The following is a 13,934-nucleotide window of genomic DNA, read 5'->3' as shown; positions in this document are numbered from 1 at the left end:
TTTTACAGACCAGGGGATCAGTCTGTCAGGAGCAGTGGCCATCCGTCCCGAAGCCCTTGGCTGCGGTCCTGGGCGACTTGTGTGCTAGCTGCACGGTGGTCCGGGCCCCGTCACGGGCGGATCGGGGACGGCGATCCGACAGCACTGGTGAGCGGTCACAAGCCGTGTGGGTGCCGGCCGTGCCATGCACAAGGAGGCTTCGGCCGTGGGCTGGGTGGCTGACCGTCCTGCATACCGGGGGATCAGTCTGTCAGGAGCGGTGCCAATTCGTCCCTAACCCCTTGGCTCCGGTCCTGGGCGACTTGTGTGCTAACCGTTCCGGGATAAGGGTTGGACGGATCCGTTCCGGGCTCTGGATCGGGCGGATCAAGGACATCGATCCGACGACAGTGGTCACAAGCAGTGGGTGCCGGCCATGCTGTTCATCGGGTCGCTTTTCCACCGGATCGGGGAATGACCGTGCCGCATACCGGGGGATCAGTCTGTCCGGAGCGGCGGCCGTTCCTCTTGAACCACTAGGCTCCGGTCCTGGGTGACGTGTGTGCTAGCTGCACGGGGGTCCTGGTCCGTCACGGGTGGATCGGGGACGACAATCCGACCACACGGTTGACTGGTCACAAGCAGTGGGTGCCGGCCGTGCCGTGCAGCGGGAGTCTTGTCCACCGGCTCGGCGGCTGACCGTCCCGCATACCGAGGGATCCGTCTGTCCGGAACTGCGGACTTGCATCCCGAACCCCTTGGCGGCTGTCGTGGGCGACGTGTGTGCTAGCCGCACTGAAGTCCGCATTCGACATGGGCTGATGGGGGAAGGCGATCCGACCCCACGGGTGACCGGTCACAAGCGGCGTGGGAGCCAGTTGTGCTGTGCACAGGGAGGCTTCGTCCGCCGGCTCGAGGGCAGACTGTTCTACAGACCACAGGATTAGTCTGTCAGGAGCAGTGGCCATCCGTCCCGAACCACTAAGCTCCTGTGCTGGGCGATGTGTGTGCTAGCTGCACGGTGGTCCGGGCCCCGTCACGGGCGGATCGGGGACGGCGATCCGACAGCACTGGTGAGCGGTCACAAGCCGTGTGGGTGCCGGCCGTGCCATGCACAAGGAGGCTTCGGCCGTGGGCTGGGTGGCTGACCGTCCTGCATACCGGGGGATCAGTCTGTCAGGAGCGGCGCCAATTCGTCCCTAACACCTTGGCTCCGGTCCTGGGCGACTTGTGTGCTAGCCGTTCCGGGATCCGAGTTGGACGGATCCGTTCAGTGCTCCGGATCCTGGATCGGGCGGATCGGAGACATCGATCCGACGACAGCGGTCACAAGCAGTGGGTGCCAGCCATGCTGTTCATCGGGTCGCTTTCCACCGGATCGGGTCTGACCGTGCCGCATACCGGGGGATCAGTCTGTCCGGAGCGGCGGCCGTTCCTCTTGAACCACTAGGCTCCGGTCCTGGGTGACATGTGTGCTAGCTGCACGAGGGTCACAAGCAGTGTGTGCCGGCCGTTCCGTGCAGCCGGAGTCTTGTCCACCGGCTCGGCGGCTGACCTTCCCGCATACCGAGGGTTCAGTCTGTCCGGAGCGGCGGCCGTTCCTCTTGAACCACTAGGCTCCGGTCCTGCGTGAGGTGTGTGCAAGCTGCACGGGGATCCGGGTCCGTCACGGGCTGATCGGGGACGACGATCCGACCACACGGGTGACTGGTCACAAGCGGAGTGAGAGCCGGCCGTGCTATGCACAGTGTAGCTTCGTCCGCCGGCTCGAGGGCAGACTGTTTTACAGACCAGGGGATCAGTCTGTCAGGAGCAGTGGCCATCCGTCCCGAAGCCCTTGGCTGCGGTCCTGGGCGACTTGTGTGCTAGCTGCACGGTCGTCCGGGCCCCGTCACGGGCGGATCGGGGACGGCGATCCAACAGCACTGGTGAGCGGTCACAAGCCATGTGGGTGCCGGCCGTGCCATGCACAAGGAGGCTTTGGCCGTGGGCTGGGTGGCTGACCGTCCTGCATACCGGGGGATCAGTCTGTCCGGAGCGGCGGCCGTTCCTCTTGAACCACTAGGCTCCGGTCCTGCGTGACGTGTGTGCAAGCTGCACGGGGGTCCGGGTCCGTCACGGGCGGATCGGGGACGGCGATCCGACCATACGGGTGACTTATCACAAGCAGTGGGTGCCGGCCGAGCCGTGCAGCGGTCGTCTTGTCCACCGGCTCGGGGGCTGATCGTCCCGCATACCGAGGGATCCGTCTGTCCGGAACTGCAAAATTGCATCCCGATCCCCTTGGCGGCTGTCCTGGGCGACGTGTGTGCTAGCCGCACTGAAGTCCGCATTCGACATGGGCTGATGGGGGAAGGCGATCCGACCCCACGGGTGACCGGTCACAAGCGGCGTGGGAGCCAGTTGTGCTGTGCACAGGGAGGCTTCGTCCGCCGGCTCGAGGGCAGACTGTTCTACAGACCACAGGATTAGTCTGTCAGGAGCAGTGGCCATCCGTCCCGAACCACTAAGCTCCTGTGCTGGGCGATGTGTGTGCTAGCTGCACGGTGGTCCGGGCCCCGTCACGGGCGGATCGGGGACGGCGATCCGACAGCACTGGTGAGCGGTCACAAGCCGTGTGGGTGCCGGCCGTGCCATGCACAAGGAGGCTTCGGCCGTGGGCTGGGTGGCTGACCGTCCCGCATACCGGGGGATCAGTCTGTCAGGAGCGGTGCCAATTCGTCCCTAACCCCTTGGCTCCGGTCCTGGGCGACTTGTGTGCTAGCCGTTCCGGGATACGGGTTGAACGGATCCGTTCCGGGCTCTGGATCGGGCGGATCGGGGACATCGATCCGACGACAGTGGTCACAAGCAGTGGGTGCCGGCCATGCTGTTCATCGGGTCGCTTTTCCACCGGATCGGGGAATGACCGTCCCGCATACCGGGGGATCAGTCTGTCCGGAGCGGCGGCCGTTCCTCTTGAACCACTAGGCTCCGGTCCTGGGTGACGTGTGTGCTAGCTGCACGGGGGTCCTGGTCCGTCACGAATGGATCGGGGACGACGATCCGACCACACGGGTGACTGGTCACAAGCAGTGGGTGCCGGCCGTGCCGTGCAGCGGGTGTCTTGTCCACCGGCTCGGCGGCTGACTGTCCCGCATACCGAGGGATCAGTCTGTCCGGAACTGCGGACTTGCATCCCAAACCCCTTGGCGGCTGTCGTGGGCGATGTGTTTGCTAGCCGCACTGAAGTCCGCATTCGAAATGGACTGATCGGGGATGGCGATCCGACCCCACGGGTGACCGGTCACAAGCGGCGTGGGAGCCAGTTGTGCTGTGCACAGGGAGGCTTCGTCCGCCGGCTCGAGGGCAGACTGTTCTACAGACCACAGGATTAGTCTGTCAGGAGCAGTGGCCATCCGTCCCGAACCACTAAGCTCCTGTGCTGGGCGATGTGTGTGCTAGCTGCACGGTTGTCCGGGCCACGTAACGGGCGGATCGGGCACGGCGATCCGACAGCACTGGTGAGCGGACACAAACCGTGTGGGTGCCGGCCGTGCCATGCACAAGGAGGCTTCGGCCGTGGGCTGGGTGGCTGACCGTCCCGCATACCGGGGGATCAGTCTGTCCGGAGCGGCGGCCGTTCCTCTTGAACCACTAGGCTCCGGTCCTGCGTGACGTGTGTGCAAGCTGCACGGGGGTCCGGGTCCGTCACGGGCGGATCAGGGACGACGATCCGACCACACGGGTGACTGGTCACAAGCAGTGGGAGCCGGCCGTGCCGTGCAGCAGGAGTCTTGTTTACCGGCTCGGGGGCTGACCTTCCCGCATACCGAGGGATCCGTCTGTCCGGAACTGCGGACTTGCATCCCGAACCCCTTGGCGGCTGTCGTGGGCGATGTGTTTGCTAGCCGCACTGAAGTCCGCATTCGACATGGGCTGATCGGGGACGGCGATCCGACCCCACGGGTGACCGGTCACAAGCGGCGTGGGAGCCAGTTGTGCTGTGCACAGGGAGGCTTCGTCCGCCGGCTCGAGGGCAGACTGTTCTACAGACCAAGTGATCAGTCTGTCAGGAGCAGTGGCCATCCATCCCGAAGCCCTTGGCTGCGGTCCTGGGCGACTTGTGTGCTAGCTACACGGTGGTCCAGGCCCCGTCACGGGCGGATCGGGGACGGCGATCCGACAGCACTGGTGAGCGGTCACAAGCCGTGTGGGTGCCGGCCGTGCCATGCACAAGGAGGCTTCGGCCGTGGGCTGGGTGGCTGACCGTCCCGCATACCGGGGGATCAGTCTGTCTGGAGCGGCGGCCGTTCCTCTTGAACCACTAGGCTCCGGTCCTGGGTGACGTGTGTGCTAGCTGCACGGGGGTCCTGGTCCGTCACGGGTGGATCGGGGACGACGATCCGACCACACGGGTGACTGGTCACAAGCAGTGGGTGCCGGCCGTGCCGTGCAGCGGGAGTCTTGTCCACCGGCTCGGCGGCTGACCGTCCCGCATACCGAGGGATCCGTCTGTCCAGAACTGCGGACTTGCATCCCGAACCCCTTGGCGGCTGTCGTGGGCGACGTGTGTGCTAGCCGCACTGAAGTCCGCATTCGACATGGGCTGATGGGGGAAGGCGATCCGACCCCACGGGTGACCGGTCACAAGCGGCGTGGGAGCAAGTTGTGCTGTGCACAGGGAGGCTTCGTCCGCCGGCTCGAGGGCAGACTGTTCTACAGACCACAGGATTAGTCTGTCAGGAGCAGTGGCCATCCGTCCCGAACCACTAAGCTCCTGTGCTGGGCGATGTGTGTGCTAGCTGCACGGTGGTCCGGACCCCGTCACCGGCGGATCGGGGACGGCGATCCGACAGAACTGGTGAGCGGTCACAAGCCGTGTGGGTGCCGGCCGTGCCGTGCACAAGGAGGCTTCGGCCGTGGGCTGGGTGGCTGACCGTCCTGCATACCGGGGGATCAGTCTGTCCGGAGCGGCGGCCGTTCCTCTTGAACCACTAGGCTCCGGTCCTGCGTGACGTGTGTGCAAGCTGCACGGGGGTCCGGGTCCGTCACGGGCGGATCGGGGACAGCGATCCGACCATACGGGTGACTTATCACAAGCAGTGGGTGCCGGCCGAGCCGTGCAGCGGTCGTCTTGTCCACCAGCTCGGGGGCTGATCGTCCCGCATACCGAGGGATCCGTCTGTCCGGAACTGCGGACTTGCATCCCGAACCCCTTGGCGGCTGTCGTGGGCGACGTGTGTGCTAGCCGCACTGAAGTCCGCATTCGACATGGGCTGATGGGGGAAGGCGATCCGACCCCACGGGTGACCGGTCACAAGCGGCGTGGGAGCCAGTTGTGCTGTGCACAGGGAGGCTTCGTCCGCCGGCTCGAGGGCAGACTGTTCTACAGACCACAGGATTAGTCTGTCAGGAGCAGTGGCCATCCGTCCCGAACCACTAAGCTCCTGTGCTGGGCGATGTGTGTGCTAGCTGCACGGTGGTCCGGGCCCCGTCACGGGCGGATCGGGGACGGCGATCCGACAGCACTGGTGAGCGGTCACAAGCCGTGTGGGTGCCGGCCGTGCCATGCACAAGGAGGCTTCGGCCGTGGGCTGGGTGGCTGACCGTCCTGCATACCGGGGGATCAGTCTGTCAGGAGCGGCGCCAATTCGTCCCTAACACCTTGGCTCCGGTCCTGGGCGACTTGTGTGCTAGCCGTTCCGGGATCCGAGTTGGACGGATCCGTTCCGTGCTCCGGATCCTGGATCGGGCGGATCGGAGACATCGATCCGACGACAGCGGTCACAAGCAGTGGGTGCCAGCCATGCTGTTCATCGGGTCGCTTTCCACCGGATCGGGTCTGACCGTGCCGCATACCGGGGGATCAGTCTGTCCGGAGCGGCGGCCGTTCCTCTTGAACCACTAGGCTCCGGTCCTGGGTGACATGTGTGCTAGCTGCACGAGGGTCACAAGCAGTGTGTGCCGGCCGTTCCGTGCAGCCGGAGTCTTGTCCACCGGCTCGGCGGCTGACCTTCCCGCATACCGAGGGTTCAGTCTGTCCGGAGCGGCGGCCGTTCCTCTTGAACCACTAGGCTCCAGTCCTGCGTGAGGTGTGTGCAAGCTGCACGGGGATCCGGGTCCGTCACGGGCTGATCGGGGACGACGATCCGACCACACGGGTGACTGGTCACAAGCGGAGTGAGAGCCGGCCGTGCTATGCACAGTGTAGCTTCGTCCGCCGGCTCGAGGGCAGACTGTTTTACAGACCAGGGGATCAGTCTGTCAGGAGCAGTGGCCATCCGTCCCGAAGCCCTTGGCTGCGGTCCTGGGCGACTTGTGTGCTAGCTGCACGGTCGTCCGGGCCCCGTCACGGGCGGATCGGGGACGGCGATCCAACAGCACTGGTGAGCGGTCACAAGCCATGTGGGTGCCGGCCGTGCCATGCACAAGGAGGCTTCGGCCGTGGGCTGGGTGGCTGACCGTCCTGCATACCGGGGGATCAGTCTGTCCGGAGCGGCGGCCGTCCCTCTTGAACCACTAGGCTCCGGTCCTGCGTGACGTGTGTGCAAGCTGCACGGGGGTCCGGGTCCGTCACGGGCGGATCGGGGACGGCGATCCGACCATACGGGTGACTTATCACAAGCAGTGGGTGCCGGCCGAGCCGTGCAGCGGTCGTCTTGTCCACCGGCTCGGGGGCTGATCGTCCCGCATACCGAGGGATCCGTCTGTCCGGAACTGCAAAATTGCATCCCGATCCCCTTGGCGGCTGTCGTGGGCGACGTGTCTGCTAGCCGCACTGAAGTCCGCATTCGACATGGGCTGATGGGGGAAGGCGATCCGACCCCACGGGTGACCGGTCACAAGCGGCGTGGGAGCCAGTTGTGCTGTGCACAGGGAGGCTTCGTCCGCCGGCTCGAGGGCAGACTGTTCTACAGACCACAGGATTAGTCTGTCAGGAGCAGTGGCCATCCGTCCCGAACCACTAAGCTCCTGTGCTGGGCGATGTGTGTGCTAGCTGCACGGTGGTCCGGGCCCCGTCACGGGCGGATCGGGGACGGCGATCCGACAGCACTGGTGAGCGGTCACAAGCCGTGTGGGTGCCGGCCGTGCCATGCACAAGGAGGCTTCGGCCGTGGGCTGGGTGGCTGACCGTCCCGCATACCGGGGGATCAGTCTGTCAGGAGCGGTGCCAATTCGTCCCTAACCCCTTGGCTCCGGTCCTGGGCAACTTGTGTGCTAGCCGTTCCGGGATACGGGTTGAACGGATCCGTTCCGGGCTCTGGTTCGGGCGGATCGGGGACATCGATCCGACGACAGTGGTCACAAGCAGTGGGTGCCGGCCATGCTGTTCATCGGGTCGCTTTTCCACCGGATCGGGGAATGACCGTCCCGCATACCGGGGGATCAGTCTGTCCGGAGCGGCGGCCGTTCCTCTTGAACCACTAGGCTCCGGTCCTGGGTGACGTGTGTGCTAGCTGCACGGGGGTCCTGGTCCGTCACGGGTGGATCGGGGACGACGATCCGACCACACGGGTGACTGGTCACAAGCAGTGGGTGCCGGCCGTGCCGTGCAGCGGGTGTCTTGTCCACCGGCTCGGCGGCTGACTGTCCCGCATACCGAGGGATCAGTCTGTCCGGAACTGCGGACTTGCATCCCGAACCCCTTGGCGGCTGTCGTGGGCGATGTGTTTGCTAGCCGCACTGAAGTCCGCATTCGAAATGGACTGATCGGGGACGGCGATCCGACCCCACGGGTGACCGGTCACAAGCGGCGTGGGAGCCAGTTGTGCTGTGCACAGGGAGGCTTCGTCCGCCGGCTCGAGGGCAGACTGTTCTACAGACCACAGGATTAGTCTGTCAGGAGCAGTGGCCATCCGTCCCGAACCACTAAGCTCCTTTGCTGGGCGATGTGTGTGCTAGCTGCACGGTTGTCCGGGCCACGTAACGGGCGGATCGGGCACGGCGATCCGACAGCACTGGTGAGCGGACACAAACCGTGTGGGTGCCGGCCGTGCCATGCACAAGGAGGCTTCGGCCGTGGGCTGGGTGGCTGACCGTCCCGCATACCGGGGGATCAGTCTGTCCGGAGCGGCGGCCGTTCCTCTTGAACCACTAGGCTCCGGTCCTGCGTGACGTTTGTGCTAGCTGCACGGGGGTCCTGGTCCGTCACGGGCGGATCAGGGACGACGATCCGACCACACGGGTGACTGGTCACAAGCAGTGGGAGCCGGCCGTGCCGTGCAGCAGGAGTCCTGTTTACCGGCTCGGGGGCTGACCTTCCCGCATACCGAGGGATCCGTCTGTCCGGAACTGCGGACTTGCATCCCGAACCCCTTGGCGGCTGTCGTGGGCGATGTGTTTGCTAGCCGCACTGAAGTCCGCATTCGACATGGGCTGATCGGGGACGGCGATCCGACCCCACGGGTGACCGGTCACAAGCGGCGTGGGAGCCAGTTGTGCTGTGCACAGGGAGGCTTCGTCCGCCGGCTCGAGGGCAGACTGTTCTACAGACCAAGTGATCAGTCTGTCAGGAGCAGTGGCCATCCATCCCGAAGCCCTTGGCTGCGGTCCTGGGCGACTTTTGTGCTAGCTACACGGTGGTCCAGGGCCCGTCACGGGCGGATCGGGGACGGCGATCCGACAGCACTGGTGAGCGGTCACAAGCCGTGTGGGTGCCGGCCGTGCCATGCACAAGGAGGCTTCGGCCGTGGGCTGGGTGGCTGACCGTCCTGCATACCGGGGGATCAGTCTGTCAGGAGCGGTGCCAATTCGTCCCTAACCCCTTGGCTCCGGTCCTGGGCGACTTGTGTGCTAGCCGTTCCGGGATACGGGTTGGACGGATCCGTTCCGGGCTCTGGATCGGGCGGATCGGGGACATCGATCCGACGACAGTGGTCACAAGCAGTGGGTGCCAACCATGCTGTTCATCGGGTCGCTTTTCCACCGGATCGGGGAATGACCGTCCCGCATACCGGGGGATCAGTCTGTCTGGAGCGGCGGCCGTTCCTCTTGAACCACTAGGCTCCGGTCCTGGGTGACGTGTGTGCTAGCTGCACGGGGGTCCTGGTCCGTCACGGGTGGATCGGGGACGACGATCCGACCACACGGGTGACTGGTCACAAGCAGTGGGTGCCGGCCGTGCCGTGCAGCAGGAGTCTTGTCCACCGGCTCGGCGGCTGACCGTCCCGCATACCGAGGGATCCGTCTGTCCAGAACTGCGGACTTGCATCCCGAACCCCTTGGCGGCTGTCGTGGGCGACGTGTGTGCTAGCCGCACTGAAGTCCGCATTCGACATGGGCTGATGGGGGAAGGCGATCCGACCCCACGGGTGACCGGTCACAAGCGGCGTGGGAGCAAGTTGTGCTGTGCACAGGGAGGCTTCGTCCGCCGGCTCGAGGGCAGACTGTTCTACAGACCACAGGATTAGTCTGTCAGGAGCAGTGGCCATCCGTCCCGAACCACTAAGCTCCTGTGCTGGGCGATGTGTGTGCTAGCTGCACGGTGGTCCGGACCCCGTCACGGGCGGATCGGGGACGGCGATCCGACAGAACTGGTGAGCGGTCACAAGCCGTGTGGGTGCCGGCCGTGCCGTGCACAAGGAGGCTTCGGCCGTGGGCTGGGTGGCTGACCGTCCTGCATACCGGGGGATCAGTCTGTCCGGAGCGGCGGCCGTTCCTCTTGAACCACTAGGCTCCGGTCCTGCGTGACGTGTGTGCAAGCTGCACGGGGGTCCGGGTCCGTCACGGGCGGATCGGGGACAGCGATCCGACCATACGGGTGACTTATCACAAGCAGTGGGTGCCGGCCGAGCCGTGCAGCGGTCGTCTTGTCCACCAGCTCGGGGGCTGATCGTCCCGCATACCGAGGGATCCGTCTGTCCGGAACTGCGGACTTGCATCCCGAACCCCTTGGCGGCTGTCGTGGGCGACGTGTGTGCTAGCCGCACTGAAGTCCGCATTCGACATGGGCTGATGGGGGAAGGCGATCCGACCCCACGGGTGACCGGTCACAAGCGGCGTGGGAGCCAGTTGTGCTGTGCACAGGGAGGCTTCGTCCGCCGGCTCGAGGGCAGACTGTTCTACAGACCACAGGATTAGTCTGTCAGGAGCAGTGGCCATCCGTCCCGAACCACTAAGCTCCTGTGCTGGGCGATGTGTGTGCTAGCTGCACGGTGGTCCGGGCCCCGTCACGGGCGGATCGGGGACGGCGATCCGACAGCACTGGTGAGCGGTCACAAGCCGTGTGGGTGCCGGCCGTGCCATGCACAAGGAGGCTTCGGCCGTGGGCTGGGTGGCTGACCGTCCTGCATACCGGGGGATCAGTCTGTCAGGAGCGGCGCATATTCATCCCTAACACCTTGGCTCCGGTCCTGGGCGACTTGTGTGCTAGCCGTTCCGGGGTCCGAGTTGGACGGATCCGTTCCGGGCTCCGGATCCTGGATCGGGCGGATCGGAGACATCGATCCGACGACAGCGGTCACAAGCAGTGGGTGCCGGCCATGCTGTTCATCGGGTCGCTTTCCACCGGATCGGGTCTGACCGTGCCGCATACCGGGGGATCAGTCTGTCCGGAGCGGCGGCCGTTCCTCTTGAACCACTAGGCTCCGGTCCTGGGTGACGTGTGTGCTAGCTGCACGAGGGTCACAAGCAGTGTGTGCCGGCCGTGCCGTGCAGCGGGAGTCTTGTCCACCGGCTCGGCGGCTGACCTTCCCGCATACCGAGGGATCAGTCTGTCCGGAGCGGCGGCCGTTCCTCTTGAACCACTAGGCTCCGGTCCTGCGTGAGGTGTGTGCAAGCTGCACGGGGATCCGGGTCCGTCACGGGCTGATCGGCGACGACGATCCGACCACACGGGTGACTGGTCACAAGCGGAGTGAGAGCCGGCCGTGCTGTGCACAGTGTAGCTTCGTCCGCCGGCTCGAGGGCAGACTGTTTTACAGACCAGGGGATCAGTCTGTCAGGAGCAGTGGCCATCCGTCCCGAAGCCCTTGGCTGCAGTCCTGGGCGACTTGTGTGCTAGCTGCACGGTGGTCCGGGCCCCGTCACGGGCGGATCGGGGACGGCGATCCGACAGCACTGGTGAGCGGTCACAAGCCGTGTGGGTGCCGGCCGTGCCATGCACAAGGAGGCTTCAGCCGTGGGCTGGGTGGCTGACCGTCCCGCATACCGGGGGATCAGTCTGTCAGGAGCGGTGCCAATTCGTCCCTAACCCCTTGGCTCCGGTCCTGGGCGACTTGTGTGCTAGCCGTTCCGGGATACGGGTTGGACGGATCCGTTCCGGGCTCTGGATCGGGCGGATCGGGGACATCGATCCGACGACAGTGGTCACAAGCAGTGGGTGCCGGCCATGCTGTTCATCGGGTCGCTTTTCCACCGGATCGGGGAATGACCGTCCCGCATACCGGGGGATCAGTCTGTCCGGAGCAGGCGGCCGTTCCTCTTGAACCACTAGGCTCCGGTCCTGGGTGACGTGTGTGCTAGCTGCACGGGGGTCCTGGTCCGTCACGGGTGGATCGGGGACGACGATCCGACCACATGGGTGACTGGTCACAAGCAGTGGGTGCCGGCCGTGCCGTGCAGCGGGAGTCTTGTCCACCGGCTCGGCGGCTGACCGTCCCGCATACCGAGGGATCCGTCTGTCCGGAACTGCGGACTTGCATCCCGAACCCCTTGGCGGCTGTCGTGGGCGACGTGTGTGCTAGCCGCACTGAAGTCCGCATTCGACATGGGCTGATGGGGGAAGGCGATCCGACCCCACGGGTGACCGGTCACAAGCGGCGTGGGAGCCAGTTGTGCTGTGCACAGGGAGGCTTCGTCCGCCGGCTCGAGGGCAGACTGTTCTACAGACCACAGGATTAGTCTGTCAGGAGCAGTGGCCATCCGTCCCGAACCACTAAGCTCCTGTGCTGGGCGATGTGTGTGCTAGCTGCACGGTGGTCCGGGCCCCGTCACGGGCGGATCGGGGACGGCGATCCGACAGCACTGGTGAGCGGTCACAAGACGTGTGGGTGCCGGCCGTGCCATGCACAAGGAGGCTTCGGCCGTGGGCTGGGTGGCTGACCGTCCCGCATACCGGGGGATCAGTCTGTCCGGAGCGGCGGCCGTTCCCTTGAACCACTAGGCTCCGGTCCTGCGTGACGTGTGTGCTAGCTGCACGGGGGTCCTGGTCCGTCACGGGCGGATCTGGGACGACGATCCGACCACACGGGTGACTGGTCACAAGCAGTGGGTGCCGGCCGTGCCGTGCAGCGGTCGTCTTGTCCACCGGCTCGGGGGCTGACCGTCCCGCATACCGGGGGATCCGTCTGTCCGGAACTGCGGACTTGCATCCCGAACCCCTTGGCGGCTGTCGTGGGCGATGTGTTTGCTAGCCGCACTGAAGTTCGCATTCGACATGGGCTGATCGGGGACGGCGATCCGACCCCACGGGTGACCGGTCACAAGCGGCGTGGGAGCCAGTTGTGCTGTGCACAGGGAGGCTTCGTCCGCCGGCTCGAGGGCAGACTGTTCTACAGACCAAGTGATCAGTCTGTCAGGAGCAGTGGCCATCCGTCCCGAAGCCCTTGGCTGCGGTCCTGGGCGACATGTGTGCTAGCTGCACGGTGGTCCAGGCCCCGTCACGGGCGGATCGGGGACGGCGATCCGACAGCACTGGTGAGCGGTCACAAGCCGTGTGGGAGCCGGCCGTGCCATGCACAAGGAGGCTTCGGCCGTGGGCTGGGTGGCTGACCGTCCTGCATACCGGGGGATCAGTCTGTCCGGAGCGGCGGCCGTTCCTCTTGAACCACTAGGCTCCGGTCCTGCGTGACGTGTGTGCAAGCTGCACGGGGGTCCGGGTCCGTCACGGGCGGATCGGGGACGGCGATCCGACCATACGGGCGACTTATCACAAGCAGTGGGTGCCGGCCGAGCCGTGCAGCGGTCGTCTTGTCCACCGGCTCGGGGTCTGATCGTCCCGCATACCGAGGGATCCGTCTGTCCGGAACTGCAAAATTGCATCCCGATCCCCTTGGCGGCTGTCGTGGGCGACGTGTGTGCTAGCCGCACTGAAGTCCGCATTCGACATGGGCTGATGGGGGAAGGCGATCCGACCCCACGGGTGACCGGTCACAAGCGGCGTGGGAGCCAGTTGTGCTGTGCACAGGGAGGCTTCGTCCGCCGGCTCGAGGGCAGACTGTTCTACAGACCACAGGATTAGTCTGTCAGGAGCAGTGGCCATCCGTCCCGAACCACTAAGCTCCTGTGCTGGGCGATGTGTGTGCTAGCTGCACGGTGGTCCGGGCCCCGTCACGGGCGGATCGGGGACGGCGATCCGACAGCACTGGTGAGCGGTCACAAGCCGTGTGGGTGCCGGCCGTGCCATGCACAAGGAGGCTTCGGCCGTGGGCTGGGTGGCTGACCGTCCCGCATACCGGGGGATCAGTCTGTCAGGAGCGGTGCCAATTCGTCCCTAACCCCTTGGCTCCGGTCCTGGGCGACTTGTGTGCTAGCCGTTCCGGGATACGGGTTGGACGGATCCGTTCCGGGCTCTGGATCGGGCGGATCGGGGACATCGATCCGACGACAGTGGTCACAAGCAGTGGGTGCCGGCCATGCTGTTCATCGGGTCGCTTTTCCACCGGATCGGGGAATGACCGTCCCGCATACCGGGGGATCAGTCTGTCCGGAGCGGCGGCCGTTCCTCTTGAACCACTAGGCTCCGGTCCTGGGTGACGTGTGTGCTAGCTGCACGGGGGTCCTGGTCCTTCACGGGTGGATCGGGGACGACGATCCGACCACACGGTTGACTGGTCACAAGCAGTGGGTGCCGGCCGTGCCGTGCAGCGGGAGTCTTGTCCACCGGCTCGGCGGCTGACCGTCCCGCATACCGAGGGATCAGTCTGTCCGGAACTGCGGACTTGCATCCCGAACCCCTTGGCGGCTGTCGTGGGCGATGTGTTTGCTAGCCGCACTGAAGTCCGCATTCGACATGGACTGATCGGGGACGGCCA

Source organism: Aythya ferina (genome assembly GCF_964211825.1).
Source record: "Aythya ferina genome assembly, chromosome: 2".
Lineage (NCBI taxonomy): Eukaryota > Metazoa > Chordata > Aves > Anseriformes > Anatidae > Aythya > Aythya ferina.
This window is presented reverse-complemented; position numbering follows the sequence as displayed.